Source organism: Haliotis asinina, chromosome 16 (assembly GCF_037392515.1).
Source record: "Haliotis asinina isolate JCU_RB_2024 chromosome 16, JCU_Hal_asi_v2, whole genome shotgun sequence".
NCBI lineage: Eukaryota > Metazoa > Mollusca > Gastropoda > Lepetellida > Haliotidae > Haliotis > Haliotis asinina.
In genome coordinates, this window is record NC_090295.1 from 46,289,423 (window position 1) to 46,300,216 (window position 10,794).

Genomic DNA, 10,794 nt, shown 5'->3' on the forward strand with positions numbered 1-10,794 from the left:
TAGAAAAACTGACAAGTCTTATTATATGCGAGCGAAGCGGGCAAAGATCTCTTCGGATCGAAAAATATTTTTCATGTCAAAATGAAATATCGCCACCATCAAAGGAACACTCTTATTTCCTCACTTGGTTGTGATCTCAGATTTCCTACTCCATGTTTAATAATTACTCACTTGAAACATGTCTTATTCAATATTTTAAGCGCCACTCATGGTATTCAGATCGTTCTTCGCCTCCATTACCCTGCCAGCTTCCGGTTGAATGGAGTGACGAAACAAGAATAAACAGAAATTAAAAAGAAATACCATATTGCCTAATTTTATCATGAAACTGTTGGAGTTTATTTATCTTATCTGTCGTCGCTGTTGTTGGAATTTTCGTAACATTTATTCTACATAAAACACTTCTGGCGTAATGGGCGTATGAAGCAGGGGAGGTAACTGTAAATATTCCAGATGAAATAATACCCTCCTGTTCCTTCAGTTCGCTGGACGGAAAGCTGGAAGGGGGATGGAGGCGAAGAACGGTGTAATATACCACTAGTTGCGCTTAAAACGTTGAGTAAAAAATATTTCATGTGAGTAATTATTCAACATGGGGATGGAAATGTAAGAGCACAACCCAGTGAAGAAATGGATGTATACCTTTGATGGTGGCGATATTTCGACACGAAGCGGAGAAAGTATGTTGCCAACCTTTGCTCGCTTCACTCGCATGAAGAAGACTGGTCGTTTTCTCTATGTTGCGCAACCTATTTGCACTACAGTTTGCCTGCGCCAGAACAAAAGCAAGTACCACAACAAAGCAATTCCGACGTATTTCCTGCTGTCATAATCTGCTAAAACATCCAAGATTGCTTGTTGTGGATATTTAACCTGTCAACAGAACGAACCAAAACAACTAAACACAGACAAAAGAAACAGCAACAAATTTAAACTAAATAAACTAAAGGAAAAACAAACTTAAGCCCATGTCCTGATGTGAACGTTTGTTTGTTGTTTAACTTACCACTCAGCAATATTCCAGTGATATGGCGACGGTCTGTAAATACTCGATTCAGTGATATGATGACGTGCCAACCAGATCAGGGAACCTAACCACCCGATCCCGTAGGTCGCCTCTATACGTCAAGCATGGGTTACTGAAGACCAATTCTAACCCGGATCTTCACGGGTGCATGTCCTGATCAGTGGGTGAAAGTGACGGCGTGTGTGTGAATATACCCGATATAACTGACATACACAATACATAATACAGGCAGAAGCCGGTTATGAATGTCTTCAATTAATATTGTGGGGGTTGACGGTCAGGTGGTAGAGATCTTCAATAGTGAACAGATAAGGTTATATCCTACGGTGGATGTATTATTAACACAACATAATATGAAAATATGTTCCACACGAGCACACAAATGTTCTTCAAGAAATAACGAATTTTAATAATACTTTACTGGTTCATCCAAGGACCTGTGAGTGACTAAAGATTTACAATGCTTATAACGATACTCCAGCTGTCTTGCGGAAATGGGTCAGGCAATATACACTTAGACCTAGAACAAACTGCAAAAGAAATAATTTCTTCTGGAACTGAAAGAAACTTTACTAAATAAAACAACAACAAAAAAGTGTAATTGGGGGAAACCCATTTTAAGCGTTAAAATATGTAAATGGTACACTGTAACATTATCACCTGACCGACCGCAGTAGAATCGAATACATTTCATGGTATGGACATTACTGCAGCTATTACTCCAAGCGTCAAAATCGGAATTACTGTCCCAAGGGAGAACAAATGATGAAATAACAGAATTGATATTCGTTTCTTCAAGTCTTCATCTTTTGCAAATCTTCCCTTGATGTGTGATAAGCTTGAAGATATCAGTTGTGATGACCCAACTTGGAAACTGGACCTCCTGTGGAAAGTCGTGTCAATGATTGATATGAGTGCTACTGACATGACATGTATTTTCTCCACACTCCATTGTGTTTGCCATTAAGCAAGGCGTCCTGTTCTGACATTTGATCAACCACAGCGCAGCTGATTGTGAAGAGCGAACCATCTGACGGCACAATGAAATCTATTGTTCTACGCCTTTGATGGATTCCATACGGAAATGAGTTACCTTGGCTGTACAGATCACATAATGAGAGGATATGGCGTACAGGAACTACTGGAGATTGAGTAAACACGGTAGTTCACGTCTTTCAAGAAGACCAGATAGTAACAATTGGCCACAAATCTGCTGCACGGGTTGATGGTGACACAATCAGCGTGGGTCTCCATCTGCTATTTCAGCGTTTAGTTACATAGAATCTGCTGAGAATGTTGCAGATGGCTTCAAGTATGGACTTAACACACTTCCTTCTGCCTCATCTGAACCATCTGGTCTCTTACAACAAGCCAACAAAGCAGCACTTGCAGACACAACATCGGCAATAGGAAAGGGATTTGACCAACCATTACCACAACTGGAAACTATGGTTTATATAGTTGGTGGTGGATCTCTCCTTCTAAGGATTCCATGCCCGAGAAATCTTACATTCAAAGCAGTCTGCAACATCTATCTGGATTATGTCGTATGAAAGTATTCCCGTCCTATCGTTGTCTTTGATGGGCATGATACAGGCCCATCAATAAAAGACACTACACACACGTGACGAACTGCAGGTATTCTTGGTCCACAAGTGAACTTCCTTGAAGACATGCCCTTCTTGTCACGAAAAGACTTCATCAAACAAGCAGAGATTGTGGAGCAGCAAGTGAGGGAGCTTTAGTCTGTTTCTACATCGGTCAACCAAGAGAAAGGTTAGATAACCTTCGTTATTGCAGGTTCTCGGAGAAAATGGCAACTAGCTCGGCATGTGTACAAGTACATACAGTTTCTCCAACATCAGCTGCGGCCAGTTATCACAGTGCCCGCGTATACTACCAAGTTCAAGAATAGATGGACAAATATGGCAACCTTGATCCTGAAGACTGGGGATGGGTACAACTCGATGGGAAACCTTACCGGAGAAAAACAGACACACCACCTGCTCCTGACAATCTGCTGAGAGTCGTACATTGTAAATGTAACACAGACTGTGACAGTAGAAGGTGCACATGTAGAAAACATGCAGGGGATATTGCTGTACCAATTCCTTGATGGTATATTTTTTCACTAATCTCAGCAATGCCATCTGTTGTAAGCATAATTAGTGAAAAACAAACACTGACGCACATTCCTCTCCCTGTGACCCAAATGCATTCACTGCATAACGTCACGGTGAGTGGGTTTCGTTAATGCGTACAGAGTATCTGGATAAAAGAGTGCTAATTTGATTAATTGACATAAACGTTTATGTAGTGTGGCAGCAACTCTATACCATACTTACTAATTATTAATTAACATTTACTAGAAATTAACATTGAATTAGTTGGGTTTTTTTCCAATGCTGAATGATTTTCCAATGTTATTTTTGCCCGGCAAAAGTCCTATACTACCCATTTTCAAGGCAACATTTCAAAATGTTCCCAAAATACGATTTCTGTACATTTTTGATATGTTGTTGTACATAGTTTAATGAACTTGAATCACTTGCTCACGTTATGTCAATCATTGTAACCACCCAAATGATGCTTTCGTTTGATATAATGTAGTGAGTGAGTTTAGTTTTACGCCGCACTCAGCAATATTCCAGCTATATGGCGGCGGTCTGTAATCGAGTCTGGACCAGACAATCCAATGACCAACAACATGACCATCGATCTGCGCAATTGGGAACCGATGACATGTTACTACCTGCGAGTCTGACCCCCCGATCCCGTTAGTCATGGGTTGCTGAAGGCCTATTCTACCCTAGACCTTCACGGGTCTGATATAATGTATCTCACATTCAAGACAAAATGGAAAGTCTTCCATGACCTTGTCACACACTAAATCACAGATCTATTTTGATTTGTGTGAAAATATGACGAGCACTCCATGACCTAGTTCTTCGCTGCCTCATGCTACTCTCATTTTCCTGACCTTTTAGCGTTATAGTAATGGTGCAAAAACAGCCATGACGCATAAATCAAAAGATTTTTGTTAAAAAAGAAGCAATTAGAAATCTGATAATGACTGATTTGTACGCAATCTCTTCTTGGGGTCATTACGATATGTGGTATTTATGCCTGTTCTTGATGATTATGTATGTATTCGCGATATATCAGTAGGAATGAGGAGAAAAGTTGTAATATGCATAATTGAATTTCCTAATGAAGATTGATCTATTATTTCTGAGCTTCAAGTAAGGTGTCTGGCAAAAGTAATCATACATGTGAAAATTTTATTTGATCCTACACTTAAAACGTTATGAGCATTCATCGCCAAAATATAACTTTTGACGTAAATATACCATAATTAAACAACCATTTCTGGTATGTTGTATTTTCGAAAATGTCATGGAAAGAGAAAAAGACCCCCGTATTTTATTGTTAACTTTCAAGGCCCTTTCCCTAGAAGGGTTAGCGTAGTGGTTAAAAGGTTCGCTCGTCCCGCCGAAAACCCGGGTTTGGTTCCCCGCATGGGTACAATGTGTGAAGCCCTTTTTCCTAAAAGCTGAAATATTTCTAAATTCACATTCAGTCTCCCTTCCCATGTAGGTGTGTGTTTTTTCTGACCTTCCGCAAAGCATTAGAGAGTGGCCCACACTATCCACTTCGACGTAAGGAAATCGCAAGTTTCTAATTGTATGCGGTACTATGTATCAAACATCTGACTCCCGGGATACCCATAAAGCCACAAGCAGTATATATGTGGTATGTTCAATTTGCCTTGATGCTCTGTGCTCGTTTGGTTCTGCTGTAAAAGTCCCACATGAAGCCCATTTTCTCTCAGTGATTCGTATAGGGCCCTGATGGTTAAAGCGTTTCTTTATCAAACCGAGGACGTCGGTTCGGTTCCCCACACGGATGCTAAAAGCGGCGTAAATCTAATCTCACCAGTTCATAATTTGCCTCGTGGAAAATGTCACCACCTCAACCAGCGCAACGACATAGTTTCTGTCGACTACGAGTGCTCTAACGGTTCGGGGTATTTATCCATGCGGAGGAGACATATTAAACTTGATCATTGAGGATGAAACCAAAACTGACCATTTAATGACTGAAACACACTACGGATGACACACATCCTATATAAGAGAACACCCTACAAACAAGCCTCTATACAGGTGACATGTGGCCCTCTCTTCTCCCGAATTCCTACAGTTCGGCATAGAAAATGTTACTCGCTTGTAAATGGTCTACAGTGATTAGTTCAGCCAATCAGAAAACGTAATTTACGCGTGAGGTAAGATAAATCTCATCAAGTGTGGGTATACTTGGAAAACCGTCGTGTCTGATACTAATGCAGAAAAATATATGAATTACTTTTCAAAATCTATTTGGGCATATATCATTTGTTAGATAGAATTAACTTGTACAAACTATATACACACGCACTGCTCAATACCATAAATTATACATATTATTAGAAGAACTGAACTTACTTTTAAGAGTAGTGGGTGTTGCATCCCTATGAGTATCCGGTGGGAAAGTCTAGATGTGTATGTTATATTGAAATACTGATATATAGTCCAGTTAATCTGTCCGTGTGTCCCCGTCAACACGGCAACCAGCCGTATATACAGAGTCACAGATTCATGAATATGCCAGCACATACGACCATCGCTATCAACGTAGAATTTTCGCGGCCAGCCTCCCGGAAGTCAACAATTAATCAAGGGAGGCAACTCTAAAGAACTTCCTTAAAAGCCTACAGCCAAAATTCTAAAAGCAGTGAACATTTATGATACGAAACTTTAGACATTGTGACCCAAATAATAGTTATCACTTAATAATACAATTTACAGAAAATACACTCTCGCAACGCAGATCCATTTTCTAGGTAATATACTGGGACATCAGTAATATTCCATCATACATTACAGGAGAGAATGATCCAAATTAACGAAATATACGTCATCATTTGCTAAATATTTTAATTACGGTATTATATTTATGTGGTCACTCCCAGAATGAGCTCCTAATCTCCAGCACGTATCCGCTTTTTGGTCCACCCTGGACATCACAAATGGAGGGAGAGTTTTCTTTAAACAAATCCTGACTGTCCCTGCAGATGGTTGTGAAAAGCACCGGGTGCTCGTTATCAGTAATTGAATTGTCTCTGTCTCTTCCCTCCACCAGGAAAAGCATGAAAAAAAAAACCCATATGAATTTGTATAGACATGTTTACACAATTAAACGGCAAACATGTCCAGATCATCATAATAGACCTATTAATTGTCATAATGGACAAAGCGTTCCACACTACAGAGTAACTGTCAATCTCATTGACGCCGTGTGTAAGACGGTGGTGGGAGTGTCCTTGACAGCAGTGGGAGGGTCATAGAGAAAAAGAGTCAGACAGTAGTGAGAACGTCATAGAGGACACTGTCAGACAGTAGTGAGAGTGTCAGACTGTAGTGGAAGTGTCACAGAAGACAGTAATGAGAATGTCAGGCGGTGGTGGGAGAGTCACAGAAGACACGTGTCAGACACTAGTGGGAATGTAAGGCGGTGGAGGGAGCGTGACAGAAGACACGTGTTAGACAGTAGTGATAACGTCAGACTGTAGTGGGATTGTCACAGAAGGTAAGTGTCAGACAGCAGTGAGAGCGTCAGACAGTAGTGGGAGCGTGACAGAAGACACGTGTCAGACAGTAGTGAGAACGTCAGACGGTAGTGGAAGTGTTATAGAAGACACGTGTCAGACAGTAGTGAGAGCGTCAGACAGTAGTGAGAGCGTCATAGAGGATGCTGTCAGACAGTAGTGAGAACGTCAGACAGTAGTGAGAGTGTTATAGAAGACACGTCTCAGACAGTAGTGAAGGCGTCAGACTGTAGTGGGAGTGTTATAGAAGACACGTGTCAGACAGTAGTGAGAGCGTCAGACTGTAGTGGGAGTGTCACAGAAGACACGCGCCCGACAGCAATGAGGTCAGACAGTAGTGACAGCGTCATAGAGGACACGTGTCACAGAGTAGTGAGAACGTCAGACAGTAGTGAGAGCGTCATAGAGGACACTGTCAGACAGTAGTGAGAGTGTTATAGAAAACACGTGTCAGACACTAATGTGAGCGTCATAGAGGACACTGTCACATAGTAGTGAGAACGTCAGACAGTAGTGAGAGTGTTATAGAAGACACGTGTCGGACAGCAGTGAGAACGTCATAGAGGACACGTGTCAGACAGTAGTGAAGGCATCAGACAGTAGTGAGTACGTCAGACGATAGTGAGAACGTCAGACAGTAGTGAGAGCGTCAGACTGGGGTGGGAGTGTTATAGAAGACACGTGTCGGACAGTAGTGAGGGCGTCAGACTGTGGTGGGAGGGTCATGGAGATGTGTCAGACAGTAGTGGGAGGGTCATAGAGGATGTGTGTCAGACAGTAGTGGGAGGGTCATAGAGGACATCTCACTCAAGAGGGGGTGTGGTGGCCTCCGCACATCAGCTGTTTATTCATAAAAGTATTGATCATTGGTGTACAAGAAACCGCATTTGACACGGATATTCAAAACAAGAATGATTTTAACAAAGTAACCCTCAACAAATAATTAACGATCGTTTTCTGTTATCCTCTGAGTTACACATTCAGAGACTGGACCCGTTCATGAAATGTACAAACGCAGATGGCCTTGTTCTCAGGAATGGTGCAGCTGTAGTGCATTTAACGAGCGAATGAAAGGTGGGCGTGTCTCATGTCATCCTTGACACGTGCACTGCAGGGAGCCTACAAGATCATGCAAGCTTTCATACTTTCATGATGTAATGATTTACCTAGAAGATATCATATACTATCAAGTAAGAGATTTTGGAAACCATATCTTCTCGACAATAATTTCGGTCCGCTTAGCGTAGTCTGTGGCTTGATTAATGACTGACTTCTCATCTCCACAAGACATCACTGAGAAGACACGCACGTTCACAAAATAAATAGCGAAATAGTTATCAACTACGTCAAAGAAACATTCAACGTTGCTAAAGGTATCTTTTACAAAGAATACAAAATGTGCTTACATACACACATGCCAAATATTTCTTTTTATTTTTCTTAATGGTTTCAGCTACATGAAGTCGGTATAAATAATCGAGTCTGGACTAGGCAATCCAGTGACCTAAAGCGTACTAAACTGGGGATACCATGACATGTGTCAACCATGTCAACGGGCCTTGCACCGATCCCCTTAGTCGCGTTTTCCAAGCAAAGGTTGCTGATGACCAACTTGCATGTTCTGGGTATGGTACAATTGCATATATCTTTTTGACATAGGACATTGATACCTATTGTCATCCTTTAGAGAGATCTTTCAAGGAACTGATGCACATTTCTTCCGCTATAAAGCATTGTAGAATAAAAGATATCACAGAATACCCAGTTCATGAGTGCAAAAACAGAATAAGGAATAACTGTCATATCAAAACAGTCGTGTGTTCTGTACAGAACATTCACATATCACATATGAATAAATATATTTCATTAAGATGAAAATATAACATTTGTCTCTCTCAGTGTTTTCCAGAAATTCATGTTTTATGACATAATACATATAGCTGTCATGAAAATCTAATCTTATTCTCTGAAGATACTACTTCAAGAGTGCGAGTCATTTTCAACAAATTGATGACGACGTGAGATGGTCCACTGATATGTTACAGTAAGCTTCAGAGGGCGTATTGTCTGTTACTACAAACGGTTGTGTTCGTTAATGGACTTCCCTGTTGTGCACTGCTATTGATTGCCAATAATTCTATATCGTGTTATTTAACAATGCACTATAATGATGTTCGATTCTGTAGACTACATGTGTGCTGTACATGTCCTCCGTGGTGGAGGTGAAGGTGGCACAACGGTTAAAGCGTTCGCTCGTCACGACACAGACCCGGGTTCGATTCCCCACATGGGTCGAATGTGTAAAGCCTATTGTTGGTGTCTCTAGTCATAATATTGCTGAGAGCGGTATGTAAATAATCGAGTCTGGATAATCCAGTGATCAACAGCGTGAGCATCCGATTCGACAAGCATGGATATACTGAAGATCAGTTCTAACCCGATCTTCACATGTCTCCTCAAGGTTGAGCGTCCATGTTCTATTCTGTATTAAGGACTTTTTTGAGACTGGGACAACTGAAATGGGCACTGACGTCACATGTAAAGTGTTCGCTGTGGAAATACGGGTTTTGCTCGACAAAAGTGCTCCGTCGGTCGGAGTAGATATGCACTCTATAGGATTAAAAACATCCATTTTCTTCACAGCTTGGATTGTTTTAATCGTAAATCGAACGCGTGTCAAAGTACAGTTTCACATCGATTTAAGTTATATTCCAAAATATAATAAGAACACCAGAAATGGGCTTCACATATTGTACGTATGTGGTACCCGGTGTTTACTTGACAAACGTAGTTGGGGATATATGCAAATTTTGAAATCATGAATAATGATGTATTTTTTTCATTGACATGCTTATAAAATATAAATCATGAAACACCAATATACCCAACTTATTTTGTCTAATATAGTTTAATCAAAAGGCCACAGACCCATGCACACAAACATGACTGTATAGTCTGTTGTAGCGATAAGCATGCACATATGCTCGTGTGCTTTGAAGATTATCCCAGCTCAGTTTTGTATCAGGATACAATGCAGTGTTGAACATGGATATCCCAGCATCCTCCTTGGAACCGACCGGTCCTTGTTTCATTCCCTTAAAGTCGTGCATCAAGCAGTAAAATCGTACAAGGTAAAGAACAAAGATCCTGGCACCGCCAAGCAACTAGACAATAATCCAGTTACAGACGGTTTCTCTTGGACTTGAAAGAAACGATAACCAAACATCAAAAATATTTTATTCATACAAATGGCATTACATAATTTGGACTCTATGTAGACAATCATTATGACAGCCAAACACAACTGCCCAATATTTCGTGTGGTTAATACCATGAAATTCCCCAAAGCTGAAAGCTTTCAATGGACAGAGAGAATTGAGTAAACAGGGAATATGTTCATGCAAGGGAATCGAACAGGATCTTCTGCTTGAGAAGTGAACGCTTTAATCACTGGGCTACTCCATTTCTCTACGGACTGAGAAGAATTTCGATACTAAAATCTCAACACTTTGTACATTCCCTTAATGCAGTGCACCGAGCAGTACAACACGGCGTGCCATCTCAATGTCGCTTGATTTGACGCCGGTGGGCGTGAGTACTAGCATACAATTGAAAGAAAACAAGGTATCGTACAAAGTAAATATAGCACTTCCTTATCCACCGACAAAGTGTTTGAATCAACAGTTACAAGCACAGCACAAAACTACACGAAGTTACACAGAGAATATTATGTGGCACCGACGGGGTTGTTGAGACAAACAGCTGGTTATCGAGTATAAACAACACAAAAAAGGGTATTATTCCAAGCAAACTACTTCATTGCACATGAAAATATCTGCAAAACAACAACCATTTTGTCCTTTTAATGCCATAATTATCTCCTCCGTGCTGTTCATCTTTCCCCGAAGCTTGTGTGGATTGAGTAAGAGAAAGAAAGTGTGAGCACAACAAAACTGGTGCACATGAGCAAACTTAACTTTACGCCGCTATAAGCAGTATTCAAGCAATATCACGACGGGGACACCGGAAACTAGCTTCACACGTTGTATCCAAGTGCGGAGTTGATCCCAGGTCTACGGCGTGACGAGCGAACACCTTAACCACTTGGCTACCTCACCGT